The following is a 10,121-nucleotide window of genomic DNA, read 5'->3' on the forward strand; positions in this document are numbered from 1 at the left end:
GTGTTTCTGCCAAAAAAATAACATGTGCGCATCACTCCAGCCTGTTCTAGTCACTGCCAATGGGCCATAGCCACACTAGCATGTCACACAAGCGTGAGATACGTCTAGATACGGATTTTGTGACCGTATTTGCACGCCGGCTCAAGTTAGATGACTTCAAACATGTATTTTATAAGTTTATGCACCAGACTGACTGCCCGATGCAAGTTCTATGACCACCGATGTATTTACCTCTTTACACGCTGTCAAAAAAAAGACTACACTTAACACTTTACATGCATGCATGCTGCCTAGCTAGCTGGAATCTTCACGTTCGTAAACGCATGTATCGGCAAACATACCTACATCCTTCCTTTTAATTGTTTATTTGTATAAATAGCAAACAAAATCGAGGGATATATATTAATATATTAACCAAACAAAAAAAAAACCAGCGTCCTGTCCGACTTGCACTCCGACTCGGTCACTCGGATCCATGCATGCCTTTTACAGTATAAGTGTCGACCAGGCAAAGCCAACCCAACCCAATTAACAGCTCCGACGTCTACTCCATTGTACGTACATCGATCGACCGAAGGAAAAAAAACAATCTCCATCCACCCATCGGAGAGGTCGACGACGGATCAAACAAGACAACCATGGAAGCGACGATCGAAGAGGAGTATGTGGAGGCAACGACGGGTCGTCTCGAACCGGCAAGCCGTCGACGCCCACCTCGCGGATCACCCTCCGGACGTCGTTCCTGACTTCCTCTACTTCTTGTTCGACGATGATGAGAACGTACGACGCAGCCTTCTGATCAACGGTCTAAATTTGTTTGCATATATAATTGTCAAAATCTACCCACGACGCACACTTCACAGTATATAAAAAAATTCAGAATTTTTTGAATTTTTCAATTACTTTTCGATTTTACTGTTCACCCGTGCTCATATGCGCTCGGGCTAAGAAACTCCACGTCCGGTCTAAATTTGTTTGCACAATGGTCAAAATCTACTTACTGGACACTCCGTCAGCTCTGCTCTTCATGGTATATACTGCATATGTTCAGATAGAGTCATACAATTTCCTGTACTGGAGAATTCAACAAGATGTGACAGAATTGGGCTAAGCTGATGAGCCCCAGGCTGCTGCGGCCTCGGCTTGGAGTGCCTCATGGAGCTCCTGGGCTACAGAGATGACAAAACGGTCACCGCCGTGCCCCGCGAGCAGCGAGACTGACACCGGGACGCCGTCACGGGTGCCCAGAGGGATGTTGAGAGCATCTCCACCTGTCCCCAGAAAGGCCCTCAAGAGCACTTTTCCAATGGCGGCGGTCAAAAAATGTTTCTACTCGCGCCCCCATGAGCACAAATATTGTCGGATTTGGCCAAAACTACGGCTGGCGCTACCACCCCAAACTCAGGATCCGGGGGGCAGCTGGGGGAGGAGGGAGACTGCTTTGCATGCCTTGGGCCTGCCGTCAGCCTCCCACCTCCACTCTCCTCACTTTTCCTCCGGGCCCACCCACATGCTTCTCTCTTCTCTTCTCCCTCTCTCCACCCACGGGCGCAGCATGGCGGGCAGCCACGGCGGGGTGCGGGACGCGAGGTGCGGGGTGCAGGCCAGGGGCAAGGCCACGGCGGACGGTGCGGGGAGGCGGCGGACGCCCTCAACCTCCTCGTTGTCTCCCCCGGCGACGATGGCGCCGCGCACCGCCACGGCCTCCGGGAGCCGCGCCGTCTTGTGCACGTGGATGTACTCCAGCGTGGCGAGGCCGACGTCGGCGCCCTCCCTGGCGAGGTCCACGACCTGCCCCGCCGCGAGCCCACCCGCGCCCACGGCGCCCGCGAGCTCCGCCACGCTTCGCACGCCGCGCTCCGCACAGCCCCGGGTCCTCGAGGTGTCCAGGTGAGCTGCGGGGGGAGCAGCGAGCCGTGCGGCTCGCACTCGTCGGTGCGCACGCAGCCCACCTCGTCGAGCGGCGGCTCACAGCCGCGGAGGAGCCGTCCTCGTCCGAAGAAGAGGCGACGTTGACGGGGTCCCTGGGGCGGAGCACAGGCGAGCCCAAGGCTCGTCGAGGCCCATGCTCCAGGGTGGCGGTCGGGGCGGCGACGAGACGACCAAAGAGGCGGCCGAAGCGCGGCCATCATCGGTTGTGGCGGGGCGGTGGTGCCGGCGTTCGCCATCCCTGCTCCAAGGCGGAGCCCAGGCGGCCACGGACACGGCCGGGCAAAGCGCGGGAAGCGCGGCCACGACCTGGCGCGTGCATGGAGCACGACCTCGCCGGACGGGGCAGCGTGCGGCGTGAGCGCTTCACCCTTTCTCCTCAACCTTCTCCACCACCGCCCGTGTGCTCGGCCGCGAGGGCCGCCACGACGTCGTCTGTGACCTGCTCGACGAAATGCCGCTTCCTACTTGAGCCTGAACACTGTTTCCGGGGGGCGCAACGAGTGGAAAAATTTGCACACCCAGGCGAAAATTTTCGCCGGCAGCCCCCCAGGCGGCGAAAAAAAAGCCTCCTGGGGGTGCCAACGAGTGGAGATGCTCTGACCTGGCAGAACCCCGACAGGCCGGCGGTGGACAGCAGCGAGAAGGCCCTCGCCCGAAAATCCTCCAGCAGTGCCGCGTCCATGCATAGCTTCGGTGGCGCGCCGGGGACCGTAGGGATCACCAGGACTCCATCGTCCTACAGAATGCAAATTCATTAAAACGGAGCAAAAATATATAGGATTTCATGTTCAGAATGCAAATATATCAACTCCTACTACTGCATGTTCAGAAATTGTGTGCAGCAATGGGATATTATGAACGGTGTATGAGTTTACCTTTAGAAGAGTGGCTAACGCAGATTTGAGTCCTGACGGCATGAAGATCATCCATGGCAGATTCATCCTCCGATGCGATGGCCTCCTGCACCTGCTCTCGGATGCCAGGGCCGAGGTTGGGCTTCACCGTGTTCACCCACTCCGCGTGGTTTGCTTTGAATTCAGAGCTGAAAACACACGGTACATTTATTCTCATCCGTGTGCATAAGTACAATTTGGACTGAACTGCTGGCATTTACATTACAAAGGCAACTGAGTTCATCTGACTGATGGTGGAATCATGGTAAGGGCACAATTTTATGATATCACATGTGATTAAATAGGTAGGTATGTTGTGATTGCACACCTTTGAAGGACTCGCATGACACGTGAGATGGCAGACAGAGGCGGCACACACGACGATGATGCTTCGACCGCGGACAAGTCGGTCATGAACTTGCCGATGCTCGGAACATTGCTGGAGACAAAATCACCAAGGTTTCCATTGTCCACCACTGCATCACCTGCCAAACACACCTCACAAGTTTCAGACACTTCTATATGTAAGCTGCCATGCCCTGCTCTGCTCTACTATGCATCAAGGGATGGCATGGCAAGGATGAAGCTTCAGAAAACCTATACTCTGCACTATCCTGCTCTGCTCCACTCTGCAATGATGAGTTAGTGTTCATGGTAGCTACTTACTTCTGAATACCTTGGCCGCTGAAGCGTTGAGGATCTCGTAGGTGTGGTCATCGTCAAAGGAGCCCAAGATCTTGAAACAGTCTGCAGGAATGATGACACGGCTCGGTAGTCGTCGTATCTCGGCATCGGCATCGGTGGCAGCCGGCACCGGCGGCAGCATCACGTCGGTGACACGAGATAGCGTAGGCAGATCTCTACCAAACCATCCTGTAAGCATAATTACACTCGGATGTTCAGACACTTATACAACTGAATGAACAGATGGATAATGTGTCTGCTGAACACTGACAGAAGCAGGGCTAGACTGACATCTGCGTCATGGTGACGACGTTCTCGGTGGAGACCAGTCCAGCGGCGGAGCTGGAGCTGGGCCTAGGCCCGGGGCTTGGAAAAATTAATAGGCTATGAGTATATTGGCTTTTTTTGCAGGCCCGGGACGCGGCCGGGGCGCAGGGGTTGGCGGGGGTGCCGTAGTGCGCGTTCTCGCTGATGATGTTGTAGGCCATCTCGTCCATCACCGTCTTGCCCACGCCCGTGGCGCCAGCGACCAGCATGGCCAGCACGGCGGCCGCCGTGGTGGCGGCCGGTGCGTGCGTCCGCCGCCAGTCTGGGGTGCCGAATCCGATGACGCGGCCGGCGATGTCGAATTTGCTGCCAATCGATGGATCCGTCAGTCAGTCGGAAGGAGTGGAGGGAGGGAGGGAGCGAGGTCGTGCACGTCCTTGATGGCGAAGGTGAGGCCTTGCGAGGGGGGCTGCTACTGGTGGTCGGAGGAAGGAGGCGGCAGCAGGACGAATTTCTCGATGAAGGCGTCGTGGTCGTCGCCGTTGGCCTCCTCAATGGCTCTGCCCTCCGACATGGATAATTCAGTTAGGCCACGTAAACATCTCATTTGAAACTTTTTTAATACACTTGAGAGCGTATAATTGCATTGATATGATTGCATTGATAGAGGAAAGAAATTACAGGGTAGCGTCCTGGCCACGTCAGTCTGACAAAGAAGATGCCCAGCCCCAACAACGGTAATTCAAGTTATTGGGATCAACAAATCCAGTCCTTTAGCTCCAGCAGTAGCAGAGGAGTGAGCCTCCTCCTTCGCATCTACAAGTGTCGAGCAAGAGGGTGTGATCTTGTGTAGATTACAGCATTATGGTGCCGCCCAAGTGACTAGGCAGTTAGGTGGCAATGGTTGCCGTGCCACGCCGTAGAGGTGTCGGAGTAGTGTCTAATATCGTGGACATCAAGTCAAAGAAGCTCAAGGATCCATCCGCGCGGGAGAACCATAGGACAACACTAAGGGAGAATTTAATGCCCAGTAACACAAGCGAAGACGCAACCTACCACGATGTGGATCAGCGTCTTAGGCTTCCAGGAGCAGAGGAAGAAAGCTGGCTCATGGGGCAGTCTGCGGCGGACCAACATCTGTTCTGGGAGTCCAACCAGATGAATAATTTGACCGAAAGGGGGCACAAGTCTTCCAAACTAGACGCCAATGCTCAGTCGAGGTAAAACCCAAGAAAAGCGCATTGTAGCACGGGATAGCCAAGTAGACGCCTTTGTCACTCCGTCGCCATTGAATCGTGTCTGGCTGCAAGGTGAGCACCACTTGTGGTAGTTGGCGCCAAATGTCAACATGAATGATAGTGATGGCCAGCCCAAGTGATCATGAAGAGCATGGGTAACCGTGCGGGAGTGCCTCCTCCTACTTGGCACAAGTGCCACAAGAGTGGGTGTAATGTCGATGATGGAACTGCCCTCAAGACATGGGCGACCGAAAAACGGCCAGAGATGACGTTGCCAATGGTCGATGCCGTCAACGCCCGGAAAAACTATAGAACCACGGAATCGGACGGAGGCTGAAGATTAGGCCAAGGTCATGAATTTGATTGCCTTGATGGTACCTACTGATAAAGTTGTTCTTGAGAATGGATATTTGAGGTGATCCAGGTTATGTTAAAGCTTGTCCACAATAAAAGAAATCATGGCGCTTCAGCTTCTCCCTGGTTTCATGTCTTGTCACTATATATGGCTTTACATGGGTAAATGTGAATCTATCAGTGCTCTTCAGTTTGTGCTATGATTGTCCGGCTTTCTCTTGAGCGATATGTACGTGGTAAAAACTGAACACTGAACACTGATCACTGCCCTCGAAAGAGACAATTTTGTTGGTCCATAGTGTACAAATTTAAGCCACAAGCAAAAACCCATTGCATCTATCACCTTTTGACATAACCCCGTCACCAAAGATTCAAGTTATGACAGAACAATCACTAAGGGAAATACTTGAGAGTCATGGTTCAGAGGGACTAGTGGGTGTTAATGAGACACTTGAATATTATATTTTTCTTCTAACCAAAATCCCTTTGTTGAATTTCTGTTTGAAAAGGCTCCAATGAAAAATTAATTCTCTTGATAGAATAATTTTTCGCTTGCTTCGCACCTAGTTAACTATGAAGGTTTAACTTGAGAATTATAACTAGTGATACGAAACTATATGTGGGTAGACAGCAAGCTTAAGTGCATTACTAATAATATGTTTTACTATTTTCCTTGTTTAATTGTGTGTGTTATTATTGTGAATAATCACTAGCCCACGCAAAATTAAAATTGTGTATGCTATTGAATTACCAACTAGCTGGATGTTACCCAAAAAAATACACTCAATGGTCTATATATATATCAATGCATATTATCTTTTAATTGGACTACAACTCACATATTTCTATTGTTCCGTGCATTTTAAACATCTACATAGTTATTTCCTTAATATGGATGGGCGCAACAAAGCGCAGATTTATGTTCTAGTATCATGTAGGTAATAGCTAGAGGGACAACACATGTGTTTAGTGATTTCTTCTTGGATTAAGAAGAGAAGAAGATAAGAAGTTGTAAGTCCTGCATGCAATTTGTAGAGGTTTTGTCCAAGCAACTGCTAAAAGTTTCTGCAGTATATGTACCTGATCGCCAGGACGCATGGACCATATATGATTGTTAGTTGGTAGAAGACTAGAAACTACTATTAAGATATTGGCTAGTGTATATGATTCAAAAATATCTACCACAATATTCAATAATACATATGTATCAACACATGCATAATTCTGCAAATATATGTGTATACACTACATACTTTATGTAATAACCAAAAATAAATTCAAAATAAATTTTCCAAACAAATAATGTAACATCAATAATTTAAATCTCGCAGAAGAAATGTTTGAATGAAATACATTCCAACGGCATAACAAAAAATAATATAATACTATTTAGAAACATTTTAATATGCTAACTATGATAGCTAATTACTAAAATAAATGTACTAATTGAAATTAATATGGTAATATTAACATAAAAAACATAAAAGTTTAGTATAAATAGATTATAGTTTTATATCACTTTAGATATAAAAATTCACAGCCTAGAACTTCTAACAGGGCTTCGGATTGTGGTCCCTCACTCTCATATCACCTTTGCTTGATCTGGCCATGGTGCATCATACTGACCACCTTCCCGTATAATTTTCTTTGCGGCATAATTCTTCATCATGCTTAACCAACAGAAGCTCCCCAAGCAAGAATGACAGATCAACCTCCACGGTTGGGCTTGACCGGAAGCATAAGTTCGCCCTGTGGTGCTCCTACTCCTTACCTACACATGCTTCTTTCGCCACCCTGACATCACTTTCATATGGATTAACGTAGCCAGCTTGATGCTCATATCTTTCTTTGTACTTGAACAACAGCTTCCTTTCCTCCCACATAGCAACATATAACTTCATTCCTGTTTTTGACAACCCTCTTCCAATCTCCGAATAGTTTAATTAATGGAACACTATGGGTCAGTGCAATGTCATTGTCAACAGCATCAAGGACCCACTGCCTGGCCTTGGCAAACCTTTGTACTTCGGCAAACAGGATGAAGAGCGTGCAAACAAATCTCTGGCCTTCGTCTGTGACTTCTTGGTCAGGATGGTGTTGAAGTTCTTTAAGAAAATTGAAGATTTTCAGGAGTACTCTGGCCTTCGTCTGTGACTTCTTGGTCAGGATGGAGTTGAAGTTCTTTAAGAAAATTGAAGATTTTCAGGAGTATTCCTTGACCAAATTGCACCTTTCCACTATAAAAATAGCATGAAAATAAATTAGATCGATAGAAAAAGTCATAGAAAGTCACAAATGTGAAGGATAGGCTGGTTTGACATACAAATACGGAAAAGGAAACTAAGTAGGCACATGTAAGGTTTACAAGAGAGAATAAACAGATAATGGACCTCTATATGAAAGATTACAGTCAAAAAATAGGTACACATGCATTTGTTTGGTGAACAGAAGGGTTAATGGAGCTGAGCAGGCCCCATGTATATTATGGTTGTTAAAAAAGACCCATTCGAGAGAGGATAGAATTTATGTATATCACTAGTAAATTGTCCAGCACCCCCTCCCAAATGTTTTAAGCCCGAATGATCATGCAATGTAAGGTTTAGAGAAACATGAGGGCAGCGCCGGGGGCGCAGGGGTTGGCGGGGGTGCCGTAGTGCGCGTTCTCACTGTTGATGTTGTAGGCCATCTCGTCCATCACCATCTTACCCACGCCCGTGGCGCCGGCGGCGAGAGCGGCCAGCACGGCGGGCGCCGTGGCGGCAGCCGGCACGTGCGTCAGTGCCCAGTCCGGGGTGCCGAAGCCGCTGATGCGGCCGACAACGTCGAAGCTGCGGCCAATCGATGGATCCGTCAGTCAATTGGAAGGAATGGAAGTGGGGGAGGGAGTGAGCGAGGTCGATGTACATGTTGGAGGAAGGAGAGGAGGGAGGCAGCAGGAGGAATTTCTCCATGAAGGCATCGTGGTCATCGCCATTGGCCTCCTACATGGCTCTCAGCTGCTGTACCTACGCTATGGGTAACAACAGGATATGGTCGACTAGGACCGAGTAGGTGCGTCTTATCTTTTGATTTGATTGAAGGGACGGGGTGCGTACGCTTTTGCACCTGGCTCCCTCCATTGCCTTAAGCTCCTCCATCTCAGGCTTACCACTACTCTCATGGAATTAAGATTACCTCCACCAACGCTGCTGCATGCGCTTGGTCCGGCAGGCAGCAACCTACCTGTCTTTGTCGTGGATGATCGTATATAGCGAGGAGATGAGATGGCATGGATGTGGATGCTATGCATGGCAGCTCGTGATGAAGAAGGAAGGAGAGAAGATGACCGCACCTACCTGTCTTTGTCGCGGATGGATGGAAGGAATCAGTCACCGCCGAGAAGGTCTCCTGCACTCATCTGCGTCTCCTCTTCTCGCCTCGCCTGTCGTCCCAAGTCCTAAGTCACACGCGCACCCCGCACGCGGATGAATCACCACTTATGTATATATATAGACATATGATCTTGGTAGATAGAAGGAACAGGGAGTGGTCCATGCCCAAAGGGAAGGCCATGGCGCGGATCACTAATGTGGCACAATCTAGACCATGGATGGCTGGCTGACAATCTAGACCATGGCTGGCTGGCTGGCTGATGGGTTACTCATGGGAATTAACATTAAGTGGAAACGGATTCAATTCCAAGAAAGTGAGTTAAGTGGCACAATTTCTTCACCAGTACGTCGTTTAGTGGCATGATGAGGATGATGACACCGCCTCCTCCTTGGGAGCTGCTTTGTGCAATTTGCTTGCAATTCATTCATATAGTAACTATTATTAATTGTTCTAGGAACATCTCAACTTTCTTTCCAGTGTTCAAGCCTTCTCTGATTTGGCATGGGCAACCTCTGTGCTCTTATTTCATCATCTCAATGAGAATGGGCATGGCCCCCTCTTTTCTCTTATTTCACCATCTGAAAGAGAAGTATATCTATTTGATTCACAAGAAGAACATGTCCTGCTTCATTCATCTATCCACCTCCAAATCAACAAATAATCAAACTCATGCAAAATCAGAAATTTTATACCAACGCAATAGATACGTTTGTCTGTTAAACTACAAGAATCTTTGCTAGTAGAAATTTGGGCATCATAACAGCCTGAAAGAAATACATGCACAGAGGCACTACAATCTCTACACGGCGATTTTCTATTTCACATGAAAGAAAAACACTAGAACAGCTCTGCCATCAGCTCTTTAATTATAGTATAGAGGTCAAGCATGCAGGTTGACGCCTAACACGATTGTACAACAACCAATCTAGTCTATTACACCAAGAAAAGAAATGTCCACTGTCATGGGCAGCTCCACGTCCCATATCCCTTGTAGAGGCCAGCCAGCCTAGCTGCTCTTGGTGATGCCTCTGCCTCTCAAGTGTCCGAATACCTTTCTATTCTTGCGTTGACTTGGCCACCAGAGCTAATCTTAAATTCGGAGAGAGGACTATCTTCTCTTGCCTTCCACGGACCTTCATCTAAGAAAAACATAGAAAAGAACTGCCAATAAAAAAACCATCAAAAGGATCAAGATAGTCACAAATAAGTCACAAAGTTTTCATAATGAATTAATGTGTTCAACATCACACTAGTAGAAAACCGGCCTTTTGTCCCGGTTCGTAAGGGCCTTTAGTCCCTGTTCGCGAACCGGGACTAAAGGGTCGTTACTAATACCCTCACCCTTTAGTCCCGGTTCAAACTAGAACCGGGACAGATGGGC

The 10,121-nt window shown here is 48.7% G+C and overlaps 1 pseudogene across 1 annotated transcript; it reads right to left on the minus strand.

The window, feature by feature from the left end:
• Positions 1–1,075: 1,075 nt before the first annotated feature.
• LOC147988040 (amidase 1-like) lies at positions 1,076–4,350 on the minus strand (annotated as a pseudogene). Its single transcript, XR_015615470.1, has 7 exons — positions 4,208–4,350; positions 3,799–4,142; positions 3,492–3,710; positions 3,154–3,310; positions 2,808–2,974; positions 2,534–2,668; positions 1,076–1,260 (listed from the first exon to the last, which is right to left on the minus strand). The product of XR_015615470.1 is annotated as an amidase 1-like (transcript).
• Positions 4,351–10,121: the final 5,771 nt, after the last annotated feature.

The sequence above is a fragment of the Triticum urartu genome, chromosome 2A (assembly GCF_056163025.1).
Source record: "Triticum urartu cultivar PI428250 chromosome 2A, HENAU_Tu73, whole genome shotgun sequence".
NCBI lineage: Eukaryota > Viridiplantae > Streptophyta > Magnoliopsida > Poales > Poaceae > Triticum > Triticum urartu.